Here is a 27,532-nt window from a genome sequence, read left to right as displayed (position 1 = left end):
CCTCTTTTAGATCTTAAAATTTATGTGAAAATGTTAGAAATAGTGTAGATCTATTAGGATTTGGTCATGTTGATTTTGATAAATTGGGTAAAGAGGAGAAAAACCAAGTGGAGGAGGCCCTATATGCCATGATGGAAAAATTCAAGACAACACCACTAGAATTTTCCAACTCTGTACCTAAGAGTCTATATGTTATAGTTGAGAAAAAATGGCATTATTGTCTAAATCTAGAAAGATAAATCAAGGAGACCACACTGGCCCAGTGATACCTAAATTAACAAAGGCACAAATTGCTAAAGCTGTAAAGAAGTATGCAGTTAGGTTCACACCTAAATACATAGCCTTTAGCATTTTACAAAATAATATTGAGGATATTATCAAAAAGTCAACACAGATATGGAAACTCATTTATGGTTTAACCATAGTAAAGAAAGGAGAACCTAAACCTTTTGAGTTCAAGGATGATGTTGAAGAAGATGATGACAAAGATAATACTGTTGGAGGAGGAACAAAAATGAAAGAATATGATAAGGCAACAACTAAGCTTGAGTAACAAGAAGAACATAATGTGTATGAAACACAATTTTCAAGTGCCACCATGATGAAAAAATTCAAGAAAACACCACTAGAATTTTCCAACTCTATACTTAAGAGTCTATATGATATAGTTGAGAAAAAATGGCATTATTGTCTAAATTTAGAAAGACAAATCAGAGAGACCACACTGACCCAATTGATACCTAAATTAACAAAGACACAAATTGCTAAAGCTATAAAGAAGTATGTAGTTAGGTTCACACCTAAATATAGAGCCTTTAGCATTTTACAAAATAATATTGAGGATATTGTCAAAAAGTCAACACAAATATGGAAACTCATTTATGGGTTAACCACAATAAAGAAAGGAGAACCTAAACCTTTTGAGTTCAAGGATGATGTTGGAGAAGATGATGATAAAGATAATATTGTTGGAGGAGGAACAAAAATGAAAGAATATGACAAGGAAACAACTGAGCTTGAGCAACAAGAAGAACATAATGTGCATGACACACAATTGTCGAGTGCCAATCCTCTACATGAAACAAATGAGACTACTAAAATAGTAACTATAAAGGATGTTTTTGATCTATTAGCTCAGAACATCAATCCTCTTATTGAAGAAGATTTGAAGAAGATATTAGATTAGTCTACACTGTAGGCCAAACTTTGTGGCAATCCTATATTAGTAAGTGTAGATGAACTACAAAAGTTAGTGACTAATGTTGCAAGGAAAAAGGGAATCCACAAGAGACACCTTTTGTCACCCTGCGGTCTCTAATGTACAACCTTTGGTCCAAATGCCAAAAGATACATCTACCAAGGTTGATAGAATTTTCAAGATTGATGCTACTAACAAGAAGAGTAGAAGAGCAAGTCATCATAGTAGGATAGAAAGAGACAAGTCAAATAGACTTGTCTACACCTATAGCACAAGGGCAAGGTGCTAGTCAAGTCATAGTGGTAGAATAGGGCAAGCTTGAAGAGAGTGAGTTGACACCTAAGGTGAAGGAACAATTTTCCATTCAAGCTCTAGTAGCTTTACCAACATCCAACAATCCTTCCACACAAACTCTTTAGAAGCTAGATTTTCATCAAAGGTTGAAAAGCCAATTCACTATGGAGATATAATCCTCAATGAAGAAATTGTTATACCCAAATATGATTATGATAAAATGAAATTCAAAAAAATAGGCATATTACAATAGGCTCTAGAAAGAAAAAAGCATCAAGAAATGCTTAGGAGAGAACATAGGCAGAAGCAGGTGCTACAAGACACTAAGGACATCTTTCTAGATGCATTTAGTCTACCAAACCTTAAAGAGACCAAGCCACTAATGGAAAAATTGATAGATATAGCAGAAAAGGCCAGCAATGAAGACCTTGATACTAATGCCAAATTATTAGAATGTGTTGGAAATACAAATGGGAAATGTATACTTCTAAGAAGGGGGGGGGGATGTGAATTAGAAGTACTAATCTCTAAGCAATAAAACTTTTAACTTTAAAAGAATGCATACATAAACATATTGAAATAACATGTAAAGTAAATGCATCCACATAAACACTTGACACCAAATATGATTACTTAGAAACCCTCCAATGAAAAGGTAAAACTAGGGTGGGGATGACACCCATAATTCTTCACTACTACAGCAATAAAGTTCACCTATTAAGGTTACATGATTTGATCATTCTCATGATCTACCCTATGAAAGGCCTATCATGTTAAATAATTATAAAGGATTCTTAGATCCTATCCTATTGAAGGATTTCAACACCCTTTTAAAAGTGTGCCTTGCTAAATTACTTTAGAACATTCACTTGGAATGTCACTCAATTAAAGGATTTCACAATTGACCGTTAAGTCAACCATAATACAAAGGATTTCATCCTACTGATATAGTTGTTAGAAAGTACAGTAGAATGTTTGATCTAATACACTTATAATTTAGTATTGCTAATTTTAGATCTCAATTTAGTCCATCTTGATCCTTTTTGATCTAATATGAAATTGCTATAACCTCGATCCTTTATTCTGCTAGCTAATTCTACAATTTTGTCCTCTTCTAAGTCACCTTGAGTGTATACTAATCAATTCATCCCTTTCACTTCCTTCAAATCTTCACTAGCTTCACCTTCTCACATGAATTCTCTGATGCTCTCTTTGACATTCATACTAAATTATGGGGCTTCATCTCCCTTTTAAAAGACTTTAGTGGCTTAGGGTTAGGTATGAATATACAATTAAGATTCATTCATTTTTCCAGCTCAATTCCTTCCATTTTTCTGATTGGTTGCATGTTGATCACATAGGGAATCTAAATAGATTTGATCTTATCTTCAAAGCTTCAAGAGCTATCCATATGTCAGCTCAAAAATGGTTTTCATAGTTATTTGTGCCATCACAAACAACTAGGTCAATTTTGTGTTACTCAAAACTTGATAATACTAATTCTCGACACTTACTATAATTCTATCTAGCTTGGAACTTGAACTTGCTTGGAATCTACTATTCACTTGGCACTTAATACTTTCTTGGCATCTATTGTTCACTTGGCTCATGAGTGACTTGGCACTCATTGCAACTTAGCATCCATACATATAATACTTAACATATATTACTAGCTTGGCATAAACTTAGTAAATTTTGTAAGTATGTTGACACTCAATTGTCAAAACCAATATGAGATCAACAATCTCCCCCTTTGACATGAGTGGAAAAAATACTTAACTATACATGATAAATCAAAACTCCTCAAGTATAATATACATCCAATTTGGCATATATACAAAACTTCAAAGTTTTTCAAAATTTTGTGACACCCCTTGAGTTGATGTGTCTTTTCTATATCCAAAATCTCTTTGAGTAGATTTGCCTCTACTATTTGGCTTTAATCATTCTAATACTCTTTATTTGACATGCCATGTTTCTACTTTCATGTTGTTTACTCCCCCTTTCTTCTCTTTGTTTGTTATGTAACTTATCCCTTTACATGTCTCCCCCTTGCGTATATCTTCCCCTTTAATATTTCTCCCCCTTTTTGACACTAATGTAAAAGGGTCTATACACTAAGTGTGTATTTATCCAAGAATTTCTTATTCACTTTCATTACAATCTTGAGAGCAGCATCCTACTTGTCTATTGCAACATCTAATGATTTGATTTGGATGGTTTTCTCTATTGAAAGGTGAACTAAGCCATCCAATGTTGAAAGATTAGGATCTTTCTTGAGTATTGTTTTAGCATAGGCTAGTTCTTTTTGTAGTATTTTCATGTGAGGGGTCAAGGAGGCTTGAATCTAGATTAGCTTGGCTCTTGTATTAGCCTCTTCTATTGTTAATACAACTAGTTCCTTCTCTGTGTGAAGCACGGAATGCAAGTGCTTCTCACTTTGAGCTGGGTTTTGTGATAATTGCATACCAAACATTTTCAAGTTTCTTTCTAGACTCATAATACTTTGGCTTGTTTCTTGTGTGAAGAGTGTAGGGTCACACAATTTGGTATATATTGAGAATATATTCTCAAGTACCTTCTTCACTTTTTCTATTTTTGTAGCTAATTCCACTTGTGATAGTGCTATTCCACTGGATATCTTCTCATTTACCTTACCTTGAAACTTCTTTTTAGACCATTTCATAAGTTTTGCATTGGTTTCCTAGTCTTTAGTTATCACTTGTTTAACAATTTTTGATAAATGTTCCAATATAGGCTTGGTTTTATTAGGTTTTCACAAGCTGAATACATCTAAAAAGATGTCTTTGATTTCACGTAGTGCTTTCCTTTGCTTATACTCTTTTTTGGGTATTTCTTGGTTCTTCTTCCTATCCAATGCCTCTTGCATCTCTTTGATCTATTCAAGGTTCATGGTTTCATAGTCATACTTTGGGATGACTACTTCCTCATCTAATATTAGGTCTCCATAGTGAAGTACCATTACAACCCTTGTCAAGCTCGAGCCTAGTGCAAAAATTTGAAGTGGCATTGCATCAGTGCTCAACTTTTGAAGGACTTTCATAGGAGTGTTAGTTTTTGGTGAACTAACCAATGTTTGAGTGGCTTCTTGCTCCTTTTCCTTTGTAATGTCCTTGTCTTCTTATGATCCTCCTTGATCAATCACAATTATCTATGGTGCACCTTGTGTTTTTGTAGTAGGTATAGATGCCTTTGTCTATCCTACTTGTTCCTTTGTGGATTCCTCTATAGTCTAAGATTTTTGTCCAGTCATAACAAATTTGACTATGGTATCAACCTTTTCTTACGCCTCCTCTAATGTTTGCACTAGAGGTTGACCACTAGTAGCTATAGGGATGGTAGAAGGTTTTTCTTGTGTGTTCACCTTATCCCTGGCTATGTCAGCTACTACTTTCTATAACTCATCCATACTAACCCCTAGTGTATTGTCACATAATTTAGCCCATAATGTAGATTGGTCAAGGATCTTCTTTAGATCCTCTACAGTTAGTGGATTGATGTTCTAAACTAAGTTTTCAGGAACATCTTTTACTTTTATTGTCTATGTAGGTGTGTTTGTGTCATGTGGAGGGCTTAATGGTGGCAATTGTGTGTCTTGCACACCTTGATCTATTTGTTGATCCACAACTATTGCCATTTCTTCTTCTTTTTGTGGTGCTTCCTTGACTATGTTATCAACATTTTCTTTCTCAACTTCTCCTTAATTGTCATCCTCTTCATATTCTCCATTGTTCCTTCCCTCAAAGGTATCTTCTTCTCCTTCCTTGATAGTAGTCAAGCCATATATCAACTTCCACATTTGAGTGAAATTCTTTACAACATCTTCAACCTCATTTTGAAGAATGTTGAATTCCATATACTTGGGTGCAAACTTGCTACCATGTTTCTTGTTTGTCTTTGGTATTTTCCCTTTTGACAAGTCTAGCATCACTTGTGTCAATGTAGAATCTCTTATTTCCTTCTTCATATTTAGGTAGTAATGCCATTTATTCTCAAAAATTGAATATAAATATTTGGTCATAGTAGTGTCAAATTCAAGTGGGGTATTCTTGAATTTTTCCATCATGACATAAACTGATTCCTCAACCTTATTTTGATCTTCTCTACTTAATTTATTAAAACCTAGATTTTTCAAACTAGTTAAGTCTGCATTATTCCTAATATTATCACATATGTTTTCAATATTAGACTTGGGAGCATGACTTACCACTCTAAACTAGCTTGTTTCCTCTGACTTGTTCCTTTCATCATTAGATTTTGGTTGTGCAACATATTTTCTCCTTAATTTCTTCTACATTGGACTTTGTTGTTTAGTATCCTTCTTCTTCTCTTTTATTTTCTCCTTTTCCTTTTGATTGGTGGCCCTTGTGGTTGCTCTTGTGGCTAGAGTAGTAGGCTTTGTAGGGCTTAGTTTTTTAATTTTCTTACCCTTTAGCTGAGCTATAGGCTATGTCTTAGCCTTTCTCTTATTTGGTTCTTGTCTTGCTAGTGCTTCCTTGGCTTGTTCCTCCTTGGCACCTTCTTCTTCATCTTCACCCATGCCTTGGGTTAGGGCAAGAGGTTCTTGGCCATGTTCTTGTTCTTCCTCTTCATCATCATCATCATCATCATCATTTCCTTCAACTCCTTCACCAAATTTATCTTTCAGCTTCTTTCCCATTTTATCTTTCTTTAGAGTTGAGGCTATTTTCAACTCCATTTAAACTTTTGATTTGACAAGATCATAATTACCAAATATTTTTGTTGTCTTGTCAACTTCCTCTACAAGTAGTGCAGTGATGGTAGCTGATGCTTCATCTATGTTAATTTCATAACCCAAAGTCCTTAGCCATCTCACTCTAGGTACTATAGCCTAGATAAAAGTGTAATAAATGTCTACCAAGAAAAAAAGTCATTGTAATACTTTTCCACCAAGGAAATTGGAATTCTCAGTCTCTATTTCATTGAATCCTTGAAATCCTCAAAATAACTAGTCATTACTGACTCCAAATTGTCTCCCATTTGTTTAACGTACTCATTTATTTGTATAGCCATGGACCTATTGATCTTCCATCCTACCTTATGAAAAGAGGGAAACTCATTTTGAACATAAAAGAATATGCATATCAATATGGAACCAAACTTACAATGAGCACTTTTAGATCTCCTTATTGCTCTTGAGTTTTCAATGATTTGCAACAATTGTAGCTTTGCAAGATAATAAGTATGATCTTTCTTTGCAATTTTGTATCCTACATCAATTGAAATACATAACACAATATTCAGCTAGCTTGACTGATAGAATTTGTGAGATATGACCCTCACTACAAATTTGAGAAGTGGATCCTTGATGTTATCAATGGTCATTCCCCTCTTATTCCACTTTGCCCCTATATTTTTCTCAATTACTTCTTTTGAGTCACTCCTTAGGGTCTTGGGCCATTCTAGGGTTGGATATCCTATAACCCTATGTACAATCCTCTTTGATAGTTTGATAGGTCCTCCTTCTAGCCATAGGCATCCATCATGGATTCTTCTCAAGACAATTCTTATCAATTTCATTTTGAAGATAGTGGAGAAATCTAGGGCATGGGTTAAGCCCTTCCTTTCTATGATTTTGAATTCTTCTATCAAAACTCCCTTTTCACATAATTTATCATATGCTTGACATTTTTCCATGTCTCCTATTCCTCCAACCTTGCAATTATAACACTTTCTAACATCTTGAACCATTACAACCTTGGGTGGAATGGCTAATAATGTGTCTATCGGGTCATTCTTGTATGCGACCTCAGGGATAGCCCTAAATTCTAGTTGCTTTACCACATTACTAACCAAATGGACTTCAAATGGTTCCTTATCCTTAGGATTCCTAGAGCTAGAGGCCATTCTACAAACTAGGGTTTTGACAAAATATAAAATTGTGTAACTACATAACTCAACACATTAAGAATACCATTAGATCGATGGAATGATGCTTTATTGTTGTTGGAATCCATGCAAATACTTCAATCTCTTCTTGGAAATTTCTTCTTTTCTCTTTTTCACTTTTTCTCTATGTTTGTAATGACAAAAAATGAGAAAAAATATTCCTTATATCCTTTCAAAACATCACATTTAATGCATGGTGCTTATACAACTGTAATCTTAGCTTCTATGCAATTTTTGTTTCACTCAACATCCATTGGTTTTCCATCACTTAGAAACTATTATAATTACCCTTACTCAGCTCCAATAGGAATTTATTTCACTTGGAAAATACTACTAACTTAGCTTCAACTAGCTTTGGTTGACAACTCAGTACACTAGAATTTTACTTGGCAATTGAAGAGGAATTTTCACACTTGGCAGTAAGATGAAAACTTAAAGATTTGACCTTGGTTTTTCCTTGTTATCTTTAATCTTTTATTCATGTTAATTTTTCCTTTCTACCACTAACTTATCTTTGGATTGATGTATGATGAGGCATTTAAATATCAATCCCACATACCTCTTTTTGTTTAGTTTGTTAAGATGTGATCACTTGACCTTTCAAATGAAGTGATCCCTTCATTTGATGTGTTGTATCCATCTTTCTTCCTCCATGTTTTATTCATCTCTCCTCTGATGTGCTCAACATCTACCTTGCCTTTTCCCTTGTTGAACTCTGAGTTAGGTGCCTTTGTCCTTGTTGGGTAGTGCTTGCTGATATGGCCAGTCTTCAAACAACTAAAGCATGTAGTTTGAATCAACCACCTATTGTAGCTACCATTGAAGTGTGTTCTTATACAATTCTCAGGGATGTATCCATACTCTTGACAATAATGACAGCTATGTCTTGTATTATAATCCCAATTATAGGATTTTTTATGGCTTCTCTCCTTGTTTTATGACCATGTGGACTTGGATCTACATTCAAAGGCTTTGTGGCCACACTTCTGACAATTGTAGCAGCATTCTTCAAATTTTGGTTCACACATGGTTCTAGTTCTGCATTCATGTGCTTGACGGCCTTGTTTTTTGCACTTTTGACAATGAATCATGTTCTTTGGCTTAGCATTTTGACTAGCATTCTTGCTCCTACAAACATTATCTATGTGTCCTTTCTTTCTACAATGATGAAAAGTGGATTTAGAATTCTTACCTTTATTGTTTCTTTCCTTAGTAGCTTTGAATGATTCTTCTTCTTTAGTGGTTGTGTAGCCCAATCATGATGTGTCTTTACTAGATCTAGGGGATTTTAGTTATTGCTCAAAGTACTTGATGGCTTTATTTCACTTGTTGAAACTTTCTACAAACTCCTTTTCTCTTTTTTAGGTCATTCTATAATTGTTCATTCTATAAATTCAATGTAGTTATCTCAATGTCCTTGACATTCAACTCATGATGGGCATTCATCATTTGACTTAGGGTGTCCAATTGCATGTTTGAGATCCTAGATAGCTCTATTGATTTTTCTTCCAATCTATTTGACAAAATTCTCTTATCTTCTTCAATCATGGCCTTGTCTTCTATGGCTTTCTTCTTTTTCTCAATCACTTCACATAGCAATATAGCTTGTGATTCTTGTTCCAATTTGAGATTTATATTTTCCTCAACTTGTGCTTTGTTCTTGTCCATGAGATCTATAATTGTTGTATCAAATTCATAGGAGTTACCATCTACAAATAAATTTGTGGTGTCAATCTCTTTGTATTGAGTAAAATTTTCTATCATAACAATATCTTTCCTTCTCTTTAGTGTACTTCTCAAGGCATCTCTAGCTTCATTCAATTGTTGTAGTAAGAGATGTATCTCAGTCTCCTAATTTTTAAAGGTCTTTCCCAACTTGTAAACTTCTATCTCAAGATCTTTTCTCCAACCTATAAGGCTTCTCCTAATGAGAACTGAGCTTTGATACCAATTGTTCAAAATACAAATGGGAAATGTATACTTTTGAGAGGGGGGTGAATCAAAAGCACTAATCTCTAACCAATAAAACTTTCAAATTTAAAACAATGCATGCATAAACTTATTGAAATAAGATGTAAATTAAATGCATCCACATAAACACTTGATACAAAATATGATTACCCAGAAACCCTCCAATGAGAAGGTAAAATTGGGGTGGGGATGACACCCACAATTCTTCACTACTATAGCAATAAAGTTCACCTATTAAGGTTACATGATTTGATCATTCTGATGATTTTCCTTGTGAAAGGCCTACCATATTAAAGGCTTACAAAGGATTGTTAGATCCTACAACATTAAAGGATTTTAACACCTTGTTAAAAGTGTAACTAGAAAAAGGACTTTAGAACATTCACTTGGAATGTCACCTTGTTAAAGGATTTCACAATGACTATTAAGTCAACTTTAATACAAAGGATTTCATCCTACTGATACAATTGTTAGAAAGTATAGTAGAATATTTGATCTAATACACTTATAATCTAGTATTGCTGATTTTAGATCTTAATTCAGTCCATCTTGATCTTTTTTGATCTGATATGAAATTTCTATAACCTCAATCCTCTATTCTACTAACTAATTTTGCAATTTTGTCCCTTTAAGTCACCTAGAGTGTATATTGATCAATTCACCCCTTTCACTTCCTTCAAATCTTCACTAGTTTCACCTTCTTGCATGCATTCCCTAATGATATCTTTCACATTCATACTAAATTATGGGGCTTTGTCTCCCTTTAAAAATATTTTAGTGGCTTAGGTTTAGGTATGAATGTACGATTGAGATTCATCCATTTTTCTAATTGGTTGCATGTTGATCACATAGGGAATCCGAATAGATTTCATTTTATCTTCAAAGCTTTGAGATCTATCCATATGTTAACTCAAAAATGGTTTACATAGTTATTTGTGCCATCAAAAACAACTAGGTTAATTCTGTGTTACTCGACACTTGATAATATTGATGCTTAGCACATACTATAATTCTGTTTGGCTTAGCACTTGAACTTGCTTGTCATCTACTATTCACTTAACACTTGAAACTTTCTTGACATCTATTGTTCACTTGGAACATGAGTGACTCAGAACTCATTGCAACTTGGCATCTATATATATTATACTCATCATATGTTACTAGCTTTGAATGAACTTAGTAAATTTCTTAACTATGTTGATACTCAATTGTCAAAACCAATCTGAGATCAATAGAATGGTCAAAAAAAAAGTTCCAAAACAAAGTGAATGAGACAATATCTAGTGAGATAGCACTAACACAAGTTGCATTGGCAAGAAAGGTTGAGGTTGTGAAGAAGGTACTTGAGAGCATATTCTCATTGTACACAAAATTATGCAATCCAACACTCTTCACCCAAGAGACCAAAAGTTACATTCTGAGTGTAGAAAGCCAAATTTATGCATCAAATGCAACACTACCAATGAATCAATCTTAGAGAAAGAAGCATTTTAGGACATTTTCAAACATAGAGTTAGTTATATTGATAGCAAATGAGGCTAACATAAGAGCCAAACTAACTAGCATAGAAGCAACCCTCACCCCCCATATGGAAATTTTGCACAAGGAACTAGGCTATGCCAAAACTCTATTGAAGAAAGTGTTGATCTCATATTGGTTTTGACAATTGAGTGTCAGCACACTTAAGAAAATTTCTAAATTGATTTTAAGTATAATATAGATGCTGAGTCAAAATATGTGTGAAGCCAAAAATTCAACAAATGTCAAGTAAACAGTAAGTGCCAAGTAAGTTTCAAATGTTGAGTGACTAATAGATGCTAAGAAAAGTTCAACTACCCAAGGAAGACAAAATTTAGTATGTGTCGAGCATCAATAATCAGTAAATGCCAAGTAACATAGAATCAACATAAGAGTTTATGCCTTTACAAACTAAGATGTAAACTATTTTTGAGCTAACATAGAGATAAATCTCAAAGGATTAAAAGATAAGATCAAATCTATTTGATTCCCTATGCAATCAACATGCAACCAATGAGAAAAATGGAAAGATTTGAGTGGGAAAGATGGATGAATCTCAATTGTAGATTCATATCTAACCCTAAGTCACAAAATCTTTTTAACGAGGTCAAAACCTCATAATTTAGTAATGTGTGAGAAGAGAATGCATGCAAGGAGAGAATACTAGCAAAGTTTGAAGGAAGTGAAATGGTGAATTGACTTAGAAGAAGGATAGCATTGTAGAATCAGTTAGCAAAATAGAGAATCAAGGTCACAATAGTTTCATACTAGATCAATGAGGACTAGATTTTATAGAACAAGGATCTAAAATCAGTATTAGTAGATTGCAAGAAATTAAGTCAAACATTCTACTATAGTTTCTAACAATTGTATTAGTAGAATGAAATCCTATGGAGATAGGTCAGTTTAACAACCATTATATAAAGTCTTTAATAGGGAAACATTCCAAGTGATTTTTTTTAAAATCCTTTAGCTAGGTACACTTTTTATAGAGTGTTAAAATCCTTTAACATGGTAGGATCTAATAATCCTTGTAAGCTTTTAACAAAGTAGGCCTTTCACATGGTAAATCATGAGAATGGTCAAAATATGTAACCTTATAGGTGAACTTTATTGTTGCAGTAGTGAAAAGTTGTGGGTGTCATCCCCACCCTAGTTTTACCTTCTCATTGGAGGGTTTCTAGATAATCATATTTGGTGTCAAGTGTTTATGTGGATGCATTTACTTTACATGTTATTTTTATGCTTCAATTTTTTAGAGTTTAAAAGTTTTATTAGTTAAAGTTTATTACTTCTGATTCACCCCCCCTCTCAGAAGTATGCTTCCCACTTTTTATGATACATAAGCATCCTAGGTGTAAGGGCAATCATGCATCACACAAAAATACTTTATTTTCAACATTTTCTATTTTAATAAGGACTAGTAGACAAGGTGGTTACTATTTATGGGAACTTACTATTTTTAGTAAGTTTTTCATATGAGCTCAGAATGTTCTCATTTTCTACTTGAAGGTTCATTTTAAAGTTCTAAGCCTACCATAAAAATCACATTTCTCTTACTTAAGTATTAGAGAAGTTATTCTAGATTTTTGGTTGAAAAATTTGCTGAAAAATCTTCAAGCTCACCGTTGGAGGCCTTAGAGTGCCTGGATGGGGTCTAAAAACTTGACAGAAGGGCACTAGCACAATTTTGAGCCTATAGATCAGACGTTGGAATTTTTGAAAAGTGGTTATAATAGCCAATCAGAGCAATGGTTCATGAGTTATGGCCTTTAGAAGTTGGGCTACCAAAATTCCTAAAATAATTTGTCAAAGATGTATTTGGCCAACTGTATGTGTATTGTTAGGGTCTGTCAACCCTAGGTATTAAGTTTAAGCATCTAAAACCTTCCCAGGTGGCATAAAACTATCTATTTAAGAAAGGGCCAAAGATTGTCTAGGACAATTCTAGGTGACAATTTGCAACACTATCTTGTAGATTATTGTAATGAAGGCACCCATTTGGGTTAGCATATTATAATTAAGAATTCTTTAATTCCACATTTGCAGAAATAATAAGAAGTTTATATTTTATTCTCACGTTTTCTACTATTTCTTTATTTCTATTATGAGTTTATGGTATTAAGGGGAGTCCCCTACATCAAGTGGTATCAGAGCTAGAGTTCTTGAGCATGTGGATAGATTGCCAACTGTGAGGTAGTTTGTACCAGGACCATGGTTTGGACTGAGCATGTAGATAGATCACCGATTGTGAGGCATTTTGCACTAGGGTTTTAGTGGAAGTGTGAAAATGCCTCCATGAAAAGAGTGTGGTGGAAGAGCAGTAGGTGTTACACTTGAGGGTTTTTGAGCCCTCCAAATAAAATCTTCCCATAAGAGATGAAAGCAAGGATGAGGATGAAATAGAAGAAAATTTTGAAATAGAGGTAATTCTAAACCTAGAGGAAGAGAGGATTTTTAGGGCCATCTCCAAGATTGGAAAAAGACCTAAGTTTGAGGTTCCCACATTTTTAGGAAATCTTAACCCAGAAGAGATGATTCATTGGATCAATGAACTAGAGGAGTACTTTGAGTATCAAGATATTGAGGATCTAGATAGGGTCAAGTTTATGAATGCAAAATTGAAGGGACATGCAAATATCTAGTGGCAAGAGGTTTAGTTGGAATGAAATAGAAAGGGAAAGGACAAAATCACCAAATGAGATCAGGTGATAGCTAAAATGAAGCAACAACTCATTCCTTTGGATTATGAGCTTGATCTATTGAAGAAGATGCAAGGAATGAAGCAAGTGGGAAAATTTGTTCAAGAGTATACCAAGGAGTTCTACCAAGTTCTCATTAGAACCGGCCATGCAGAAGCTGATAAGGAGAAAGCCACCTACTATCTTAATAGGTTAAGGCCAAGCATTCAAGAAAAGCTAAGTTTGGTTTGAATGAGTAGTATTGAGGAGGCGTACCAATTTTCCCAAGAGTTGAGGAAAAATTGAGCAAGAAGTTTGACAATAAGAATAGTGGAAGAGGTTGTGGTGGAAGATCTCATGGATGATCTTATGGAGGTCATAATGATGATCAAAAGAACAAGGATGATGCTGGAAGTAGTAGCCAAAACCAAAGGGGAAACAATCCCAATCATTTCCATGGAAAATGTTTTCACTATAGGGAAGAAGGGCATAGAGCATTTGAATGTACCTAATGTCAAGGAAGGATAGATAGAACAACAAAAGGTCAAGTGAGAGTTGCACATGTTGATGAAGATGCCAAATCCTCACATTCTGAAGATGTTGAAACAAGAGAAGTCCTAGATAATAGAAGTCTTCCTTAGTGGTGAGAATGAACCTGATCAAAGAAGGAGTTTATTTCAAACAAGGTGCAAATGTGAAGATAAATGTTTTGATGTGATCATTGATAGTGGAAGTACTAACAATTTGGTGTTAGAAATGATGGTCACCAAGTTAAAGCTAAAGAGATAAAAAAACCCACATCCATACCATACTGCTTGAGTGCAAGATGACCACAAGGTCGTGGTCAATGAGAAATTCTCAGTGAAGTTCAAGATTGGAAACTACCAAGATGAGGTACTATGTGATATCATACCTATGGACATATGTCATATGTTTTTTTGTAGGCCGTGACAGTTTGACAACCATGATGTACATGATGGGTGAGAAAATACCTACACTCTAACTAAGGATGGAGTGAAACATAAGTTGAAGCCATTGAAGGATAAAGAAGAAAAAGTATGCAGTGTTGCCAGAATATGTTTTGTTGATGGAAAAGAGCTTCTTAAAGGTGTGAAACATGAGCATATGTGTTTTTCTATAATTCCTAAAGATAGTAATGAAGAAATAGAGGAGGTACTTGTAGAAGTTTCAGATATGTTGGAAGAGTTTTATGATATTATATCAGATAATGTACCTAATGGATTTACCCCAGTGAGGAAGGCCAGTCACCAAATGGAGTTGGTTTCAAGAACTAGTTTTCCAAACAAGGCAATGCATAGAATAACACTAGTAGAAAGTGAAGAGTTGAACAGGAAAGTTCATGAGTTGTTGTAGAAGAGGTTGATTCGAGAGAGTCCAAGTCCATGTGTTGTACTAGTAGTATTAGCAATAAAGAGAGTGGAGGATGTACACAAATTCTTGCACTATCAACAAGATCACAATAAAGTATAGATTTTCATTGCCAAGGATGGATGCTATTATGGACTATTTGAGTGGAGCTAAGAATTTCACAAAGATAGATCTAAAGAGTGGGTACCATTAGATTCATATCAGAGAAGGTGATGAGTGGACTACTACTTTCAAGACAAGGGAAGGAATATATGAGTGGTTAGTCATGCCTTTTGAGCTAACCAATACACTGAGCACTTTCATGAGGGTCTTGAATGAGGTATTGAAGGAATTTCTGGGTAAGTTTTTCATTGTGTACCTAGATGATATATTGATCTTTAGTAAGACATTGGAGGATCATTTGATTCATATTCGCAAGGTGTTTGAAAAGTTGAGGGAAGAAAATTTGTTGATAAACTTGAAAAAATGTAGTTTTGTAAAGGAGTTGGTGTACTTGGGATTTGTAGTCTCAGGAGAAGGTCTTAAAATGAACCCAAAGAAAGTAAAGGCTATCCTTGAATGGCCTACTCCAAGGAGTGCGACAAAGGTAAAATCTTTTCATGGACTCATGACATTTAATAAAAAGTTCATAAGAAGTTTTAGCAGTATTTGTGGACCCTTGACTAAAACAATGAGAGGAGATAGGAAAGAGTTTAAGTGGACTATAGGAGCAGATAAGAGTTTCAATCTATTGAAATAGAAAGTTATTGAGAAACCTATTTTAGCACTTCCTAATTTTACAAAGGTGTTTCAAGTAGACTGTGATGCTAGTGGTATTGCAATAGGAGATGTTTTGAGCCAAGAAGGTAGACCTATTTCTTATTTCACTGAGAAGTTGAATGATGTAAAAAGAAAATATTGTGTTTATGATGAAGAATTTAATGGCATAGTTCAAGCATTGAAGAAGTGGAGACATTATCTTCTTCCCTAGGAGTTTTTTTTTTATATTGATCATCAAGCTTTGCAATATTTGAATAGTCAAGGATAATTGAACCAAAGGCATTTAAAGTGGGTTGAGTTTTTATAGAGTTATATATTTGTTTTGAAACACAAAAGTGGGAAGTCTAGAAAAGTTGCAAATGCTCTTAGTAGAAGACAACTTTTGCTGGCAAAAATGCAGATAGAGGTGGTTGGGTTCAAGGAACTTAGTACATTGTATCCAAATGATCCTAATTTTGGTGAAGGATAGAAGGCTTGTACAGAACCTATTACACTTGACAGGACAAAGTGGTTGGATTTCATGATCCAGGATAATATGTTGTTCAAAGGAAGCTAGTTGTGCATTCCCAAAAGTTTAATGAGAGAGAACTTCATCAAGAAGAAGCATAGTGAAGGATTGGCTAGACATTTTTGTAGAGATAAAACTATAGCTTTGGTTGCTAAAAATGATAACTGAGCACAATTATAGCAAGATGTGATGAAGTTTGTACAAAGTTCCCACATATGTTAGATGGTGAAAGGAGTGAAGTAGAATATAGAATTGTATCAACCATTGCCTGTACTAGAGAATTAATGGGAGGATGTCATCATGGATTTTACTGAGGACATAGTGTGGGCATGATTTTATTTTTGTGGTGGTTGATAGGTTTTCAAAGATGGCAGATGTTATTCCTTGCAAGAAGACTAGTGATGTTGGTCATGTAGCAGAGTTGTTTTTCAGAGAAGTGGTGAGATTACATGGTCTACCAAAGAGTATAGTTTTAGATTGAGATACCAAATTTGTTGGGTATTTCTAGTTTACATTCACTAGTATATTTTGGCAAATATGTGACTATGTGACCAAAACTTTTAGTCATGCCACTATAACTTTTAGTCAAGTGACTAAAATTGATCACATTCCACTATTTCTTTGTAATTTACAACAATAGGTGACTAAATAAGTGATTAATTGGTCATGTGGTAAAATCAAAAAGTCAAATGACTAAATAAATGATCAAATAAACTACTAAAGGATTGTTACTCACAAAATTTAACTACCCCCTAAAAAAGTACTAAATAATTAGTCACTAATAACTAGTCACCAAACTATTAAATAAAGGCTTATGATAGAATGTAGTGGTTATTTCTTATCAAGGTTCTTTAAATATTGGTTTTTCAGATAAATAGTCTAAGCAAATCCTTTCTTATCTATTTGCGACTTATTTTTCCATTCTCATTTAGGGTACTCCAACTAGTTTTTTTTAATGCTATACAAGGAGTGCATCAAGGAGACCATTTATTAAACAGAGCTACTAGGACTCAAACATGTAAAGAATGCTTTATTGATGCTAAGTAGAGTGAAGTTAAAAAATTAAAGATAAATAACCATTTAAAATAATATAAAAATATTTAAGTAGCGTGAAATTGAAAAATCAAAGATAATAACTATTTAAAAGTTAAAGAATGCAATTTAAAAATATATAAAACATAGTTTAAAAGATTTAATAATTTATAAATTATTATTAAAAAATAAACTAAAAAATATTAATATTTTATTCATAATTAAAAATATAGTTAACAACATCAATAATATATAATAAAAGTAAAACAATGTAAAAGTTAGCATTTTTTTATAAGATAAATTTATGAATTATAATATATTAATATTAATAGGCACCAAATTGAAATGGGAGAGGAGACACCAGAGTGACATGAGAGAAGAGGAAAAAAATGATTAAAGAAATGTCAATTTATCTCTGGACTTGATTGAGTGTGTTTCTAGCATCAATGTTTCAGATCACACTCTATGATCCATCATTAGGAAGAGAGAGTGCAAGAATAGTAATACTATACTTACCTCGATGGGGTCAATCAATGATTAAAGAAGTCATTGATCTTATTGAGTTGTCTTTTTGTTAGATTTGGAGCCTTGGAATATGTTTGGGTTAAAGAGTACCCTTAGGACGTGTGTTGGTGTAGGATATTGACATCATTGTGTTTATATTTATTACCATTGTATTTACATTATGCTTTTGACATTTTAGCAACAATTATTATTGTCCATCTCTTTCACAATTTTTATTGAATCATATGTCACTATAATATGATTGGTGTATACATTTTAAACCTTGGAATACAACTATTAGTTCTCGAAGACTTCTTTATTTTTGACATTCCATTTAACTTTCATTGATGTGTTCATCAAAGAATTCATTTAATTATCACCATTATCATTTTGTATTAGACATAACCATGCAATTTTTTTTGTATTGATAACATAGTTTTCACCACTTCTTTGTCATGCCATGAGTGTTTTGTGCCAAATTTTCATTGTATTATATTTTTTTCCTCATTGATGCATGCCTATGAATCTGTGTGTTGACACATCATTTAATACTATTAACACCATGTAATATGATTATTGTCTTTATTGTATATCATCATCTTCTTTTAATATTATAATTATATTTTACATTTGAAATAATATGTAAATAAAATAAAATTTAAATATCAATTTATCAATTGTTTTACAACAAGTTAATGTGCACAATAAAGAAAAACAAATCGTCATTCCTTATTACTTTCTTACATGTCTATTTTATCTAACCTTAAAATTAAATAATATAATAAATATATTTACAAAATAATTTTGTTATATTCTCACCCACACATTTATTATATATATATATTTTAATAACATATATATATATATATAGATATAGATATAGATATATATATATATACACCCTACTTTATTAAATTTTAGTTATTAAAAGAAAAGACAAATAAATAAATAAAACAAGAAAAAATGGTATTACCTTAGGTGGTTGTGTCTTCATTTTTTTCTTTTTTCCTTAGGCGAGAATGTTGTATTTTTCCATTTCCTTTTTCCATGCAAGTGTCGAACCAAGTCAGGGTAGTGGTAGAGTGGTTGTGTAGGAGCATGCCGACTGGGCATCAGGGCCCTTTATTGTTGCACTCTTCCCACCCATCCATGTCACTAGCCTCTTCCATTTACCATTCGAAGTGCAGCAATAAAAAATTCTCCCTTCACTAATAGCTTGGAGGGCATAGGCTCCCTCATTCCTAGCTTGGGATTTCATAATTCTTGCCTCAATTCAAAAATTGTTAACATCAATTTAAATCCTCAGAGGGACCTCATCTATCCCCCTAAATAATGTAAATGGAGGAGTGTAGGGCATATGTTTTTTTGCTGATTCTTGACTTAAATATTTAAAACTCTTCTCCCCACACAAAAATTTAGGAGCTTTAGGTATGCTACTAAATAATGTGATTATGGTTGAATATGTTTTTCTTTTTGTGTATGAATTACAATTTGTTTTGATATCTTATGTATCTTCTTCTTTTATTTTGTTGGTCAGTGTTTAGTTGGAAATGGAGATGAGGTTAGAGAATAGTAAGCACATCTTATACTCTAGCTTCCTTGTTTTCCTTCATGTTAGAAGATTTATATGTTTTAAATAGTTCATTTACAAAGGAGTTTGGTGTGTATTATACTTTAGAATTTCTCCATCCATTTGATTGAGGTAAATATTCATTTCCTCTATCCATCATAGGATTTTAAATTGTTAGCGTAGGGTACTGTTAAGTGGCCTACTATGAAATTTCTAATTTGCACAGGATTTCATACATCTATTATAAAGTTAGCTCGTAATGTTATAATTGATAGAATAGTCATAGAAGATTTCTCAATAGCCTTTATAATAGCCACTTGGTAGTTCTATTAAGGATATTTAATAATTTATGATAACTCTGCACCTAGTAAACTAGAACTTGGGGTTTCTTCATTAACACTTTTAATTGAGGTATTTAGTGGGCAAAATTGTGGTCAAAATTCTTATTTCGAGATTGTCACATAGCATTGAAATATTAAGTCATAGATTTTTTAAATATATTCCACACCCATTTTGTTCCCTCGAGCCTCTCCAACCACCCATGAAATAAACTCCATCCACAAACTACATAGGGGCAATGAAGGAGGCGGTGGTGATGAAAAATCTAATCTTGAATCCAAAGTCACAAATGCACCATGAGAGAAGGCCCTAAACCTAATAATGGATACATATGATTCATTCCTTTTTATATTGATATATTAAACTTATAGCCACTCACATCCTCAAAATGTGCAAAGGAATAGAATCACCTTACTATCACCATTTAATTCAAATTAGCTTGAAGTAATGCTGTAATAGATTGCCTATGGTCAAATCTTGTGTTTTCTTTTAATCATAGTGGCTGATCATTGTTTATAAGCTTGGAAAGACCTTTCTATTCATTAGTGTCCTTACTTTCTAGGGCCAAGAAATTAGATAATTTTATTCCTTTTGTTCCCCAAAAAATTAGATAGCCTATTTTCTTTTATAAATATTGGGCCACTATAAGCTTCTTAGAAAAAAAATGTAGATTTAAATTTCCTTAAGGATTCTTAGATGTTTCCAATTAGGGAAGGATGCTTTTTTCAATACTATTCTCGCATTTTTTTAGCATATGCAATATTTAGTCCTACAAGGAGTGATATCAATTATGCTTCATTATTAGTATTACGACCTAGTGTTGAGTTTCTCCCAATAAATTCATCCTTAAATAATGAAGCACATCAATATGTGCTTGAGTGATATCACTTTGTGTTGCATCATAAAATTTCTAGAAACTCCCTTCTAGTAGAGCTTTCCATTTTTCATCTTTATACTATTTTTGAAACCAATTCATCAACAGGAAGACTATATGCAAAATACCATTATTTTACTATTCATATCTTAGATTTGGAATTTTTGCTAACATTCTTAATTATCTTTTTTTTCATGTACTCTTGAAGTTTATGGTCAAGTGTTTTGAACATCCTTCAAAACTTCTTAGGTTCTCAATACTTCACAAATCTACCCAAGTCAAATCTGACATAAGACAAATAATAAAGATGCTTTCCAAAGGACTTGTAGCCATGAAATGCCCTTAGGTCAACAATAATAATGTTTCCATAACATTTTTAGAAATGTCCACTCCATTTAAAGCTTCAAAAGAAAAATAATGTGTATCCTTGATAAGATACTACAAAAAAAATGATGTACTATCTCATACACACTTAACATAATGAAGTAGAAGGGCTATTAATTGATCTTTTAAATATCTATTAATGGTTGGAATGTTATTGCTAGCTTCCAATAATCCAATCGTGTTACATTTAGAGGAGTTGAGCATGTGGATGCAGATGTATGCCATATAAGATCTACATGCTAGTCCAACAACTAGGGAACCTAATTGCATTTGATTAAATAATAGGCAGATTTGAATTTATAATTTTCATCTTTACTCCTTGTCTAGAAAAGGGTGATCCCCCTAAATAGCACTAGATTATAAATGGATGTTCAGTGCTCTTTAAAAAAATTAGTTTTCTAGAATAAAACCATAGTAACATGGGGACGTATCTCCCCCATTTTTGCCCCATGCACTAGGGACTTGAATGCACTGGGGAATTGGGGACTCTGTTCCCCCATCCCCAATGGTGCCACCAAATTCCACCACCTTCACCAAGGATGGTGGGATGTCCAAGTGTTAATTATTATTTGATTTTACTATTTATATTCAATGTTTGATGTTCCAATTCAATGCAATATTCAAGTATTTACTCTTTTACAGCTTTATATCTTATATTGCAATAAATCTTTTCATAACTAGCATTTTAAGTACCATATATAATATATACAACCCCCTCAGTCCCCATGCCATCACCCCCCTCCATCCCCTTATCATCCCCAAATTAAGGCCCCTTTGTCCCCCTATCCCAGAAACTTGTTCCCCCGTTCCCCCAACCCCCCATCCCCTAGGGTGGTGTAACTATGAATAGAACATAGATCAAATTTGTGTCATTTTGCTTCTAAATTTCTTGATCTAGACATTTCCCCCAATAATATTTCCCTTTAATGACCATTTCCTAAGATAATTTTCTTTTTTATTCAACTAAATATTTGATACTAGTGAGAAGTGCATTACCAGGCCAATAATCCTACCAGAATTAATCTTTTTTGCATTTGCAATGTTATAGGTTAATGTGGCTACAATCATAATCCTCAATGCCACTGTGAGATTCTGAACAACAAAACCTTACAAGATCTTATCATTATGAAAATAGAAATTGGAGATGTATCTGCCATATAGTCTAATGTGAGAATATCATGCTAGAACAAGTTAGGCATCCTTCAATCCCTCTCGTTCTTGTTTAATATTGCATATGATCTCCCATTAGATTAATGACAACTTATGTTCCTTTCTGAATTGATTAATAATAATTTCATGCAATTTGATGAACAAACAAGTGAGCTATTGAGGTTAATACTTAAAATACAGATAGTCTCATGAGTTGTCCATATAGTGACAATGTTAAATGGTGACAATGTTAAATGTATGCCTTGTGAGCCCCATATTTGCACAAGCTACTAGTTCCATAGAATTGGGTTTGGTAGCAAACTGTAGATGGTAGATAAGTCCATGTTACTGTAGGCCTTGAAGACCAATGGTATTTGCCTGTGGCATGTCAAGCTATTCCACTAGATATTTCTTCTTGCTGAAGGTTGAGGATCTCCATGTGTTTGAAGAATTCATTGGCCACAAGTGTCCTCCTTTATGACATATCTGCATAGTAGAATAAGTTAGTTAGTTAGTGAGGAAGTCGCTGGTCATAAGTGTCCTCCTTTGTGACATATCTGTACAACAAAATAAGGTAGTTAGCTAGTGCAGGCCTTGTAGACCAATGATATTTTCTTGTGGCATGTGGCATGTCTAGCTATTCTAGCAGATATTTCTTCTTGCCTTGTTCCACAAAAAAACAACATATAATAGTCAACAATAATATGTACGCTCATTGCAACATAGGAGAAGCATGGAAAAGTCACATATCAAACATTTTTGTGCAATGTGATTGCTCTGACAAGATTCATTGGAATTACTCCTATGAATTATGTTTCAATATCTATGCCTATTTATCATTTTGTATTAACTTATAGGGATCTTGCATTTGTTATTAGGCAAGCAACATCCTTTGCTTTTCCTAGTGATTCCTGAGTAAACAATATGCTTCCCATATAACATGAGTGAATATATGAACTAGGTAGTCAATACAGTTGGTATTTGTTTCATTGCACAAATTAACATAACATTATTACTTGGAGAACTACATCCAATAACATACCAACAGTGAGTTTTGCATTAAAAACAAAATCTAGTATAGAGGATTATCATCACAACCTGCTTTAAATATGGAGTTAAAACAATGACCAAATTTTAATTCAAACAAAAATACCAAAAGGAATCATATCTAAGGAAATGATCTTTGAAATAGAACTCTATAAAGTTATGCCGCTTAGAGAATGACAATAGATAATAAAGGAACACTGTTTTAACAAGATTATGTGTGTATCACACAATAAGTTTGGTCTATGTTGGAGTGGAATTTAGGATGTTGTTGTGAGCAGGGTTACTGATGCAGTGTGAAATAAGGATAATAACTAATCTAAGCTAGGTGAAATAAAGTTACTTAATTCACAAACAGGAAATCTAAAACAGTGTACAAGAAAGCAATAGTGGAAAATTCTTAACTGTCAAATTTAGCCTGTGTTGTCACTATTGGCAGATGCAGATTGTGTCATGTTGCACAATTAATTTAAGAACACAAATTTTAAAGAAAAAAGAGGATAAGAAACCCAAACCTATTTATTATTTAGGATGTAGAATAATTATAAACCCTTAATTGTTCTTGTTGATTGATCAACCACTCTTTAGTATTTTGAATTCCTTCTCAACCCATAGAAAGCTAAATGTTCATTAATTTTCAATATCCTTTATCATCAGTACCTACAATGTTGATCTATATATTCACATGTTTTTCATTATCCCGCAATATGGTAAAGGACAAAGTCACCAATCTACACATTGATATATTTTATTTGGATGTATTCCACTATATATTTGCAACAAATATTCCAATGATATTTTTGTGGCTTCCCAAGAACACCATAATACCTTGTATTATCAAAAAAATCACAACATAGACATGAAAGTCTAGTTGGAGCTAAGGGATGTCACCTTTTTCTCCATGGAAGACCTTACAAATCAAAGGATTAGAAAAGACTGATTTTAGTAAATGTATATCATCATGTAGAGCAATAACGCCCACAAGTTAATCATCTTTCTATTTCAATATTTGAGTTAGAGCAGTGAAATCAATAAATGATATCAAAATCTATTGTTCTGCATCTACTACAAAGACATTCTCAAATAATTATAATTTATAGATAAGAAAGAACTTCTAACCAAATCTTTCTTAGATCCATGATTAAAGCAATAGTTCACTAACACTTAATTAGAATCTAAATTATACAATTCCAGAGGGGTTGGCTCTTTCCATATCTTGATTTTCTATTCATGAATTAGGTGGACCAATTGAATATGTTGTTTAGTGGTGCCTATTTGTCAAGTAGTATAGAACTAGGTTGGAATCATTTTAGTTGTTACATGCAATAGTCATTCAATGTCTGTGAGATGTCTTTTATCCCAAAATTTAGGTGGTCCAAAATTCCTTAACTGCCAAAGCATTGGGTGGTCCAAAAATTTAGAGATATAAATGATTGAAAGTAATAATGCAAACTAAATAATGATTCCAAACCTACAACAAAAAAACCTTCAATAAATTTTGTTCAAATGATGTAGTAAAACATACTTATTTAGCTTCAAGAAAGACTATTAATTGTGGAAAGAAATAGGTCCACTAGCTCACAAGTCTATCCAAGAAAGAAGTAAGAATGGTGAAGGAAATATGGCTCTAGGACAATTATGTATAGCCAAGACTAAGTTTGAATGGATATACAAATTATTGTTACTATTTTTCAAGAAACCCTCATCAAATTTGGCCTCTAAATTCCTATAAATCACATGCTAGGCACCCTGAAGTGGTTCAACTTGCACTATAGATGGAAAAGTTAATGACCTCCAATCTATGCCTTATGTCACCTCAAATATGGAATCACTTTTTTACTTTCAAATCTACCTTTAAAAACTCTATCAATACTTCTATAAACAAGTTCAATTAAGTTTCCCTAAAATGAGATCACCTCAAGAATAGCCTAGAAATATCTTTCACCATTGATATACCTAATCTTATGAACTATTTTGTCTTTAAAAGCTCTTGATTCAAACCTTTTCTTTAACTGTCAAGCCAAGCTCTCCAAAATGAAATTTCTTGAATATCTTCAATTGGGTGCCCAAATTCTCTTTTTATTCATCTTCCTCAAAACCCAATGCCATTTTTAGGTTATTTGACAATTGTAATTAATATGCAAAAATTTGTGGTCCAGTTAACCAATAAAATTCTATATTGTGCTTTTGCCCATGGGCAATTTAGTCCTAGGAAATTGATGGATGCCATAAGATTGCTTGATGCCAACCAATATATTAATTTCCTAAATTATCTGCTATAAGCATTAAGTTTTTTTTTTTGGAGTGAACTATATAAAATTGAACAATGATACAAATTTCTCCTTTGAATGAATATGCACATTGCATCTTTGCAAAATCTAAGGAATAAACCTACATCTTACACATCTTGTCAAATTATCTTCTTTGGTCAATCCTCAATTAAAATAAAACTACTTTAAGAAATGCACTTATTAGTCCCTGTTGCCCATAGGCAAGGACTAATGTTTTCACTCAACTTTTGCATTAAATTGTGCCTTGGGAGTCAGGATAATCGAAAAATAATCCCATAAAATTATGCATTGTTTCTCCCTTTCTTAAAACGTCATTTCCTTTCAAAAATTATGAAATTCTCATTGGTGGGAATCAATTTTCCTGGTAGTCTTTTGGTTTTCCTTGTCATAAAATTCAACCCAAACAAATCTATTTAGACAGCCCACTGTACGTGCTTTTTACATGCTCTTGTGACATGGCTTGTCCATGCTTTCTTGAGATTGGTGTTATGGATCAGGGTTTCTTTATTACAATAGGTGATTCTATTTTTTTAATGCATGGAATTACTTCATCTTGTAGCTATAGATCACCAAGTATATCTTCCTAACATTTCTTATTTTAGGTGATTTCATTTTATTGCCCTATCCCCTTTTTCATTGCTAATAGGCTTTCACTTGTGGGCGAGAGCCCCCATAAATTCCTCACATTGTTGGTTGTGTCAAAAAAAAATTTGGTTTGCAACACCAATTTCCTACCTATCACATATGCATTACAGTAACCTTCTTATAGCAATTTTGAATGATAGAGTAGCTAGCACAAGATAGAGAGCTTCTTTTTCATGAGAGGGAGCTACTAGAAGTCTTTCGTTCATGAGTGGGATGCTACCAATACTTATTATAAGAACTTAAGAAATAGGGGCACTGATGTGTTGACAAAGAAACAAATGGAGTGTGAGGAATCAGATATTTTGGTTGATAGGGATGATCAAGATGTGCTCCTACAATAGGTGGTGAAAGGCATGTCTAACATGTATAGGGTCATCTATATCCACCACAGCTCAGCAAAAAACTCAAGTTAGAAATGTTGGAATTCTGCTTTACTCCATTAAATATCTCCTCTTCCTCTTTAATAGCTGAGCTTCCTTACTAGGAAAAGATGAGGGCAACCTCAATGGATGGCCATGGTCCTAGATGACATCCTCTAGTGTGTTTTTGCATTTTTGTTGCATTTATTTAGGGTTATTCAGTGAAATCCTCTGGTTATTTGGTGAAATTATCTAGTTATTTGTAGAAATTGTAGGGTATTTTTTGATTTTATTTTTTTGTATGCTGTGGTGTAGGGAGGAGGGAGAGGTAGGGCATTGATATGAACTAGATATCCTCACTTGAATATGGTGAAGAGGTTGTTGTGTCTTCTCCAAATAGCACCATTTCATCCTTTCACATGGAAGAGGGCAGGCTTTGTTGCAATGGCAAAAACAATAGGGAGAGTGATAAGGCATCCTGGAGAGGTAGTGAGAAGAGGAAGGAGATAATAGCAAGAAGAAGCTCTGCCTTTCCAAAGATCAGTTGGCTCTCCTAGAAGGAAGCTTTAAAAAGCACAACACACTCAATCCGATAAATATTTGCTCAAATACTTTGAAATAAGTTCTCAAATTCTTTAAATTTGTGCTCAAATCCTTTAAAAAATTTCTCAAATTCATTTTATAATTTCTCAAAACCTTTAAATAAGTGCTCAAATCCTTGAAGTAAATGTTAAAAAAATCTAAATAACTGCTCAAATCCTACTCAAACTCTTTAAATAAGTGTTGAAATAAATTTATGGTGCAGAAGCAAAAATTGCCCTAGCAAAGCAGCTCAACCTTTGTCCATGGTAGGTTGGAGTCTAGTTCCAAAACATACTGCTTACAAATGGTGTGAAGTAGACAGAAATGGAGTGCAAATTTTTGAAGTGATGCTATGAAAATTTGATGGAAGAGAATAGACGGTTGCAGAAGGAAGTGCATGAGCTGCAAGCTTTGAAGGTTTGAACTCCATTGTACATGCAACTTCCAGCAGCAACCCTCACCATGTGTTCCTCTTGTGAAAGAGTGGGAAGTCTCATCCATAAGAGATGA

General features: G+C 33.4%; 1 pseudogene; it reads left to right on the top strand.

Annotated features, from left to right (window-relative positions):
- The first annotated feature begins 208 nt into the window (after window positions 1–208).
- On the top strand, window positions 209–27,532 carry LOC149549403 (homeobox-leucine zipper protein HAT14 pseudogene; annotated as a pseudogene).

The sequence above is a fragment of the Cupressus sempervirens genome, chromosome 7, assembly GCF_028749045.1.
Source record: "Cupressus sempervirens isolate cs-2001-9-10 chromosome 7, ASM2874904v1, whole genome shotgun sequence".
Classification (NCBI taxonomy): domain Eukaryota; kingdom Viridiplantae; phylum Streptophyta; class Pinopsida; order Cupressales; family Cupressaceae; genus Cupressus; species Cupressus sempervirens.
The sequence above is the reverse complement of the archived record's forward strand: the minus strand, read 5'-3'. Positions and strand labels throughout refer to the sequence as shown.